This window comes from Mus pahari, unplaced genomic scaffold (assembly GCF_900095145.1).
Source record: "Mus pahari unplaced genomic scaffold, PAHARI_EIJ_v1.1 scaffold_9822_1, whole genome shotgun sequence".
Taxonomy (NCBI): Eukaryota; Metazoa; Chordata; class Mammalia; order Rodentia; family Muridae; genus Mus; species Mus pahari.
This window is the reverse complement of record NW_018392532.1, coordinates 19,750-30,175: the sequence shown is the minus strand read 5'-3', so window position 1 is coordinate 30,175 and position 10,426 is coordinate 19,750. Positions and strand designations below refer to the sequence as shown.

Below are 10,426 nucleotides of genomic sequence, written 5' to 3'. Positions count from 1 at the left end.
AAAAACCTTGCCTTAGAATTTTGGCAGAAATAGGTTTAGTATAACCTATAAAAGTTTCAGTCATAAAGTTATATCTTAAAAGTGTATTTTAATGATATTAAGTACAAACTACACGTAAATCATAAGTTCTCACAATTTCTTGAAAATGATTAATAATAATAATAAATCAGAAAGAACTCTTACAATTTTCTGATGCTTTAGATCAAAATACATAGTTACAGTTACTAATTATCCCATATGAGGATCAAAATAGGTTTTTTTTAAACAAATATCTTTCTTGACTATTATAGTGCACAAATTAATATGATCTTTCACTAATTTACAATTCTTCAAACAAAAATAAGAGATGGTTCCATAGCAGGCATATGACTAAATGTTATAACTTTAATATTTGTAATTCTGAAGTTATCAAAATTAATAGCACAGATTGTTTCAAAGTCCTGAGGATGTTCTTTATGACACAGAACTTTACAGTTTTAAGTGGTTAAAATATTAGATACGTTTAACAATTTTGAAAACACTACCTATAGATATAATTATTTTAGTGTTTTTGGATGAGATGATTTAGATTCAAGAAGTATGTTGAGTTTTTAAGTGTTATCCAGCATAAAGCAATGGGATCCAGATTTGGATAAAACATTGATCTGGTTCCAAAATATATGTTTGCTATACTGGATAAGATATAGGTAAGAAAAGAACCATATAAATTGCTGTTAAAAGTATGATAGTTTTGCCACTATCAAAAAAATTTCCAAAATTCAAAATAAAACTGTCATATGACGTAACCCTTCTGAGCATACACAAGACAGGAAATGAAATAAGTGCATATTGCTTTTGTTCATTAATGCATTTTTTCACAAAAGCTAAAATATAAATCAATAAAGATGCCCACAAGGGAGTTAATGAATAAATATGTGATGCTAACAAAAATATACGTGTTTGTTAGAAATAAAAATAGTTAAACACTGTTTTTAGAGGAAAACAATGGAACTGTAGTACTCAATAAAGCAAATTTACCTAATATATAAAGTCACATAGTGAACATTTCATTCATAATTTTAAGCTAAAGACATGTCCTACTAGTAAAAAAAAGTGAGAGGTGGTTAGAGTACAGGAGCAAGACTAGAGGAGGAGGAGGAGAGGGTAGAAGAGTGTGCAGCTATGATCAAGACACAGTCTATTCAATGCACATAGGCTAACCATTATTATATAATAGTAAAAAACCCAAAGCATCTCTATTTCCTCAGTATACAACAAATATCCAAGAATAATGCTACACACACACACACACACACACACACACACACACACACACACACACACTGTAACCTAAAAACTTACCTTCTGTTGTTTTTAGAGAAATTTCTCAGGTTATTTTTAATAAAGATGAAGGGTTTTTAAAATCACACTGGTGTTATATCAATGTTCTATTTGCTGTAAATACTGTTTTCAAACCTTAACCCAACAAATTCTTTAGAATAGAATGTTTATAATCATCTAAGTTCACCAACAGTTCAATCATTCTCAAAACAAATTGATTTGAAAAAACAAAACAAAATAACATACAGAAAAATAGTCATTAATTTTGTTGGATAGAAGTTTAGGGTAAATGGAAGTTCCTCTGACAGGTATTACAGTTGTGCTTTACTCTGCATCTTTCTCCATTTTCTCAGGAAAGAAAACATGTGGATCTTTATACATGCTCTCTGAGTAAAGTAAATATAAGAGATCATATACCTGCTCTCAGCAAAACTCACACACATTTCCACTGTGATCTGGAATAGTATAGAATCTTCTTCATCTTAATAGTCACATTATTGCAAGAGAATGTTCAGAATACTGACACATATTATTATTTAATTATCTCATTTAATTACAATAGATCAAGGATTCAATGTTCAACTTGTTCACTGAATATTTTTTGAATGAAAGAATCCTATAACTGAAATGTTTTTCTTAGAGATAATGTTATGGATAAATAGGCTAAAGGGGGAGCAGGGGGAATTACTTGCTTAGTGCCCTACAGCTACTAAAATAATAAAGATTTGAGCCAATGTCTGATTGTTTTCAAGTCTTGCATTCTCTAAAGACATTGCTTCTTTATTGAATTTGGTAATCAGTTGCTCTGCCATGAAGTTATAAACTGAGAATTCTTCTGGGCAATTCTCATTTTCCTAGTACTCAGAAAGCAAACAGAAGGTGACTAACAGTCAGGCCAGGTAGATTTTTCTGGTTCCAAACCTATGACCAAATTATTACCATAGTATTATCCCTTTAATGTTTTGAGTAAATTATATTGTTGAACATCAATATTATGTAGAACTGTGAGTCCATGTAGGTCTAACCTTATTTGGTTCAAAGCACAAGTGATAATCATGAAAGGAAACATTCAGTCTGATAACTGATCATCTGTGCTTTGAATTAGAAATTATTTGAATAAACAAAAGTCCATCTTTCCATTAAAAAGCTTATATAGTCTCAACTCAGTGTGCTGTGGAAAGCGTCAGTTAGAAGGACCACAATGGTATTAACACATCTCTTATTAATACTATCTCTTTTTTGCCTATATCTCCTAAGAACCTCACAAACTTTAAAGTTGACACTCACTTGTGGCTGTTTGCAGATAGTGAAAAATTACTCTTGATGAGTGTGTTGACTCCATTTACTGTGAAAGTACATGAAATCTCCCTATATTTCACAGTCATTGGACTAATCAGTGTTATCTGAATTTATTCAAGCATGAAATCATCATAATCAGATAAAAAAGACTCCCTGGAAAAGAGTTTCATTAGTAATCCCATGAGTTTTTCTCTCTCCCAGGGAGAAAATTAATTTTAGTAGAAGCTGGAGACTTGGGGAATTTATATAATCCCTAAAGTATTTGGGGAGATGTTTATTCATCTCTCAATCAACACAGGGAATATAGTTATCATCGATGCAATAGTTGAACATTGTATTTATTCATATTTTTTTCTGTTTATAATAAGAAGAGAAGAGTGTGTGAATTGCTGTAAACTATCTTCCATAGTTAAATGACATTTATAAGTTATTTTGAGATTAGATAATGAAATACTGAGAGAAGTAGAATAATTGGGACAGCTTTCCTTGGTTGGGCAATGGCTTTCTCTAAAGTCTTTTTGAGGAGAAATGTTTTCATGCAGATAACTCTTGCATTCAGTAGTATTGATTGTCTGATCAGTGAAAGAACAGATATCAGAAAGCGGAGTTAAGACCTCAGCAAGTACAGATAAGCACATGAAAGTAAAGGTAGAGTGAAGCAAAAGGAGATAATTCTAGAACTACCTTTAGACTATATAGTCAACCATATGGATCAAGGAGGAAAGGGAAAAGTGGATGTACATTTTAATAAACTATAAGAAAAATCGTTTACCATGTTCAAATTTGCATTTCCAAGCCCATAGAAGCTATTAGTTTTATCACACTATATTTTATCATTCCACATGTTGTGAGATAATTATTTTTTAAATTTTGTAATTATATTTATGTACAGAAAACTTAGTATACATTTAATCCAGTTTAGTGATGAGTTCTTTAACCTTTGCCTTTTCTAGCTTGGCAATGCAAGCCACAAACTTAGGACCCAGGATGTTGCCTCTCCAGTTGTGATGGATCTTTTCATATCTGTCATTATAATTGGTCCTAATAGCTTCCACCAGCTTGGCCTGAGAACCCTTGTCTTCAGAGTTAACCTGTGTGAAGGCAACAGTGGTACATGTTTTCCTGTGAACCAGGTGCCCCAGCCTGGCCTTTCCCTTTATGATGCAGTAGGGCATCCCCATCTTTTCACACAGGGCAGGGAGGAAAACCACCAGATCAATGGGGTCTACGTCATGGGCAATCACCAACAACTGAGCATTCTTGTTCTCCACCAAGGTGGTGACTGTATTGACTCCTGCTCGGAGGACAGGTGGTCTCTTAGTTGGGACGTCACCTTTGCTAGCAGCTTTCTTCACAGCACGGGCCAGTAGCCTTTGCTTCTTCTCTTGCTTTGTCTCTGACCTGTACTTGTGGTACACAAGCTGCTTAAGCAGCTGAGTAGCTGTCTGCCTGTCCAGCACCTGGGTGAACTGATTAATGGCAGGAGGGACTTTGAGCCACTTGTACAGGATGGCTCTTTGCCGCTGCAGCCTGATGTAGTGGGGCCATTTGACGAATAGCATTAGATCTCTTTTGGGCTGGATGTCCTGTCCAATGACGAAGTTCTTGGGTCTCTTCTCGAACAGAGGGTTGACCACCTTCTTGGCCTCCTGCTTCTTAATGACGGCAGGGGCCGGGGCCACCTTCTTTCCCTTGGCCTTCTTCCCTTCGGGCATCTTGCTCGGCTGCTGGAGAGCATGAGGTAATTATTTCTGTAGAGATTATTTGCATAGTTATGCTATATCTCAAATACCTGAGATAACTACTGAAAAGACACATGCATGGATGGTAGATGTGATGAATGATTGCAAGACTATAAACATCAATTGATAGATAAAAGAGAATGGATAGTTGGATTATAGAAATATGCATCAGTGAATGAAAGTGTTTTTGTACTGAAGGGTGGAAGAAAATATAGAAATAGTTCTAGAAAATGAGCTATTTTAACAGGTAATTCTCAATAATACATACCATTCTACAGAAAAGTGTAGGAATTTTGCAGAGTTAATACTGTAGTTATGTGCCTCAATATATATTACTTCTCCTATTAGCTTCAGTTGTGGCCATTTCCAAGTCATCTACACTGTCATTTTTATCAACACAACTGAGTTCTTCTTCATATGTGCAGATCAGATATGTGCAAATCTATTCAGCAAAGTACTTTAAGACTCAGCAGTAAAACAAGAGGGAAATATAAAATGATAGAACTGGAAAAAGAAAGACTAAAACACTGTCAATGGGCAAATGAAATAACCCAATTTTAAAAAGCCCTTATGGATTCCACAAAAAACCTATTTAAATATGGTAGAATTACTAGTCTATACTATTTTGGAAGTCACTTAGGTCATCCTTATCAACCATTCAAAAGGAGTCTTCTTGTGCCTGGTATGGGTGTTTTTGTTACTCTGTGGTTCTATTTTTGGTAATTAATTAATTTTCATTTCAAATGCTGTTCCCCTCCTGATTTCCTTCATTGAGAAACTACATCATAAACCATTCCCCTTTTCCTCTGAGAGAGTGTGGCACCCCCTAGGTATCCTGCTACTCTGGCAGGGACATCTGAGTTGTTTCCAGTTTTTGCTTATTGCGAATTAAGTTGCTGTGAACATAGTGGAGCATGTGTCCTTGTTATATGCTGTAACAACTTGGGACTGTGCCCAGTAGTGGGTATAGGTGGACTTCAGATTGAGTTCCTGGACAGTCAGGGCTATACAGAGAAACCCTGTCTATAAAAACCAAAAAAAAAAAAAAAAAAAAAACCCAAAAATGTGATGTCTTATTGGTGGATTTTTTTCTTTGATGAGTATATACTCTATTTCTTCTGATTTGTTATGGTTTGATTTCTATTTTGTTAGATACTTAAAAACATTCAGTAGCTTCTTCCTAGGTCCAGTTCCTGAAATAATCTTTTCCATACTTTCTCCCTATTCATATATTCATTCTGTTAATATGTGTCTTTTCATTGGAGAACCATTGAGGTTGAGAGATATCAGTGATATCAATGTCTGTTGATTCCTTTTATTTTGTTGTTGGTGGTGATGTGTACTTGTGTATCTCTCTGTGTGTTTCCCCTGTGTTGATTTGCTAATCTGGGATTATTTATTCCTTATGTTTTCTTGTGTATGGTTAATATCTTTTTATTGGAAATTTTCTTCTAATACCTTCTGTAGGACTAGGTTTGTAGATAGATAGTATTTAAAATCAAATTTACCATGGAATATATTATTTTCTCTGTCTATTGTTACTGGAAGTTTTGCTGGTCATAGCAGTGTCTGTCCAGGCCTTTCCAGCCTTTAAAGTCTCCACTGAGAATTCAGGTGCTCTTCTAATAGGTCTACTTATATATCTTCCCTTTCTCTTACAGTGTTAATAATCTTTGTTCTACTAAGAAAGTGAAAGATCTGTATGATAAGAACTTCAAGTCTCACAAGAAAGAAATCAAAGAAGATATCAGAAGATAGTCTCACAAGAAAGAAATCAAAGAAGATATCAGAAGATGGAAAGATCTTCCATGATCATGGATTGGCAGGATCAACATTGTGAAAATGGCTATATTGCCGAAAGCAGTCTACAGATTCAATGCAATCACTATCAAAATTCCAACTCAATTTTTTTTTGAGTTAGAAAGGGCAATTTGCGGCTGTCGCTGCTGCCACCGCCTGCAGAGAGGTTATGGCGGATCCCGCAGCGCCCGCACCCGCTCCCGCCCTGGCCCAGGCCGCCACTGCCCCGACCCTGGCGTCAGCCCCCGCTGCCTCCCGCCGCCCGCGCCCGCGCCCTCCACGGACTTGGCCTCAGGGCCGTCCTCCGACTCGGGCCCCGAAGCGGGCTCGGGCTCGCAGCGCCTGCTGTTCTCCCACGACCTGGTGTCCGGCCGGCCGTTACCGCGGCTCGGTGCACTTCCGGCTGGTACTCCTCATCCACAGCGAGGACTGGGAAGGCGATGAGGATGGCCGCAGCAGCTTAGGCTGCTCCGAGGCCGGGGGCGCGGGCCACGAGGATGGCTGGGCCAGCCAGCTGCGGCGTGGCTACGTGCGTGTCCAGTGGTACCTGGAGGGCGTCAAGCAACATGTGAAGGAGACCAAGCTGAAACTAGAGGACCACTCTGTGGTGCCCCGGGATGTGGTTCAACACATGTGCTCAACTGACAGCCAGTGTGGCACGGTGATAGATGTCAACATTGACTGTGCCGTCAAGCTCATCGGCACCAACTGCATCATCTACCCCGTCAATAGCAAGGACCTCCAGCACATCTGGCCCTTCATGTATGGAGACTATATCGCCTATGACTGCTGGCTGGGGAAGGTCTATGACTTGAAGAACCAGATCATCCTCAAGATGTCTAATGGTGCCAGGTGCTCCATGAACACAGAAGATGGTGTCAAACTCTACGATATCTGCCCTCACGTCAGCGACTCAGGTCTCTTCTTTGATGACTCCTATGGCTTCTACTCAGGCCAAGTCCTTATTGACCCAGTCAAGATCTTCTCCAGTGTCCAGTGGCTCTCGGGGGTCAAGCCTGTACTCAGCACCAAGAGCAAGTTCTGTGTGGTGGTGGAGGAGGTGCAGGTTGTAGAATTGAAGGTCACGTGGATTACCAAGAGTTTCTGCCCCGGGGGCACGGACAATGTTAGCCCCCCACCTTCCATCATCACTCAGGAAAACCTAGGCAGGGTAAAGCATCTCAGATGCTTTGACCATGCTCAGCGGCAGCTTGGGGAACGCTGTCTGTATGTATTCCCAGACAAGGTAGAGCCAGCCAAGATTGCCTGGGAATGTCCAGAAAAAATACTGCTCCCAGGGGGAGGGCTCTATGGCCAAGAAGGTGAAGCGTCTGTTGAAGAAGCAGGTTGTGAGAATCATGTCCTGCGCCCCAGATACCCAGTGTCCTAGGAACCATTCCATGGAAGACCCAGACAAGAAAGGGGAAGCCAGAGCCGGGAGCGAAGTAGGGTCTGCTAGCCCGGAGGAGCAACCCGATGGATCAGCCAGCCCTGTGGATATGCAGGACGAGGGGTCAGAGGAGACATGCGAGCCACTCACTGTCCCCCTTCCCCTTGAAGGAGGGTGGAGATGACAGGCTACACTCGGCAGAGCAGGACACAGATGATGAGGCAGCTGACCATACAAACGACACCAGCTCCGTGACCTCTTCCGCTAGCTCTACTACCTCCTCCCAAAGTGGCAGTGGTACTGGTCTTAAAAAGAGCATTCCCTTGTCCATCAAAAACTTGAAATGAAAACACAAGAGGAAGAAGAATAAGGTCACCCGTGACTTCAAGCCTGGAGACAGGGTAGCTGTGGAGGTTGTGACCACGATGACCTCAGCACAGAGAAGAGGAGGATGTGAGCGTCTATGACATTGCTGACCATCCTGACTTTCGCTTCCACACAACTGACATTGTCATCCGCATTGGTAACATGGGGCTCTACCCAAGGAAGATGAGCCCTCAGTGGACCAGGTGGCCCGAGTGGACGTCAGCAGCAAAGTGGACGTAGTATGGGCTGACAACTCAAAAACCATCATCCTGCCACAGCACTTATACAACATTGAGTCTGAGATGGAGGAGTCCGACTACGACTCCACGGAGGTAGTACCAGTGGAGCCTCCTCAGATGAGTGGGAGGATGACAGCGACAGCTGGGAGACCGACAACGGGCTCGTGGATGACGAGCACCCCAAGATTGAGGAGCTGGCCGCCATCCTGCCTGCAGAGCAGCCAGCTGCCCCCGAGGACAAGGGCGTAGTGATCAGTGAAGAGGCGGCCACGGCTGCCATCCAGGACGCTGTAGCCATGGCTTCCCCTGTGGCAGGGCTGATGGAGAAAGCTGGCAAGGACGGGCCTCCCAAGAGTTTCTGGGAGCTGAAGGAGGCCATCAAGATCCTGGAGAGCCTCAAGAACATGACGGTGGAGCAGCTGTTCACAGGCTCCCCCACCTCGCCCACCGTGGAGCCTGAGAAGCCAACCCGAGAGAAGAAGGTTTTGGACGACATCAAGAAGCTCCAGGAGAACCTCAGGAAGACCCTGGACAATGTGGCCATCACCGAGGAGGAGAGGATGGAGGCAGTGCCCGACACAGAATGCAAGGAGGAGAGGCCTGAGGTGCAGTCACCATTGAGAGCCGAGTGGCCCAGTGAGACACCTGTGCTCTGTCAGCAGTGTGGTGGCAGGCCTGGCGTCACCTTCACCAGCGACAAGGGCGAGGTCTTCTCTGTGCTGGAGTTTGCACCCTCAAACCACTCTTTCAAGAAGGTCGAGTTCCAGTCCCCGGAAGCCAAGAATTTCTTCAGCACAGTACAGAAGGAGATGGCTCTACTGGCCACCTCACTGCCCGATGGCATCATGGTCAAGACTTTTGAGGACAGAATGGACCTCTTCTAGGCACTGATCAAGGGCCCCACTCGGACTCCCTATGAAGATGGCCTCCACCTATTTGACATCAAGCTGCCCAACATCTACCCTGCGGTGCCCCCCAGTTTTGCTACCTCTCCCAGAGCAGTGGCTGCCTGAACCCCAACCTGTATGACAATGGGAAAGTGTGTGTCAGCCTCCTAGGTACCTGGATTGGAAAGGGGACAGAGAGGTGGACAAGCAAGTCTAGCCTTCTCTAGGTGCTCATCTCCATCCAAGGTCTGATCCTGATGAATGAACCATACTACAATGAAGCTGGTTTTGACAGTGACCGGGCCCTGCAGGAAGGCTATGAGAATAGTCACTGTTACAATGAGATGGCATTGATCCGTGTGGTGCAGTGCATGACCCAGTTGGTGCGACGACCTCCTGAGGTCTTTGAACAGGAGATTCGGCAGGACTTCAGTGTGGGTGGCTGGTGGCTGGTGAACCGAATTGAGTCCTGGCTGGAAACCCATGCCATGCTGGAGAGGGCCCAGGCACTGCCCAATGGTGCTCCTAAAGTCAGCAGCTCTCTGGAGTCCCTGGATGCAGCTGAACTCTCAGGCTCTGGCCGTGAAGAGCCTGAGGATGTTGGGATGGCCCCTGGGGAGGTGTCCCAGGGCTCAGACTCAGAGGGTGGCACCAGGGCCCTGCCTCAGCAAGCAGAGACCACACAGAGCAGACTGAGGCAGCCCCTGATGTATCAGCACCTCCCAGCGTTAGACCAAAGAGGAGGAGGAAGAGCTACCGCAGCTTCTTGCCTGAGAAGAGCAGTTACCCTGACATCGGCTTCCCCCTCTTCCCACTCTCCAAGGGTTTCATCAAGAGCATCTGGGGGGTCCTGACACAGTTCCATGCTGCCCTGCTGGAGGCGGGCATGCCGGAGAGCACAGAGGACAAGTAGCGCCCACACTTGAAAGGGAGTGTCATGGTGGGAGAGGTCAGCTGCGCCTGCTCCCTCCCTTCCAGAGATCTGCCCCTCTTCCTGCCCCTTCCTGTCCCTAGTTGCAGCCTTCTGCTGCCCTCTCCTCCCTGCAGCAAGTTTGATGCTGAAGTGCAAGAAGTGTCCCAAGATGCTGCGTTCTATCCCTCAGTTCTGTTTCAGAGGCAGGCACCTGAGGCACTGGGAACACACTCAGGTCCCCGTCGCCCCAGGCAGAGTGTCCTGGCACTTGTTCCCTAGCTGTCCCTTCTCAGGTCAGAGGTGGGATGTCAAGGAACCTGCAGATGGCAGGAGGGTGGGTGTGCCTTGCATGAAGTGTGGTTGCTCCTGCAGTGCTTCTGGTCCCTCTCCTCTCCAGCTTGACAGTAGCCTCCCCACGTCCCAGACCCTCCTGCTGCCACATACCAGGTCCTTTATACCCTGTACCTCCA

The 10,426-nt window shown here is 43.6% G+C and overlaps 2 pseudogenes; one reads left to right on the top strand and one right to left on the bottom strand.

The window, feature by feature from the left end:
- Window positions 1-3,527: 3,527 nt before the first annotated feature.
- LOC110315079 lies at window positions 3,528-4,340 on the bottom strand (annotated as a pseudogene).
- A 1,990-nt stretch (window positions 4,341-6,330) lies between these two features.
- On the top strand, window positions 6,331-9,956 carry LOC110315078 (annotated as a pseudogene).
- Window positions 9,957-10,426: the final 470 nt, after the last annotated feature.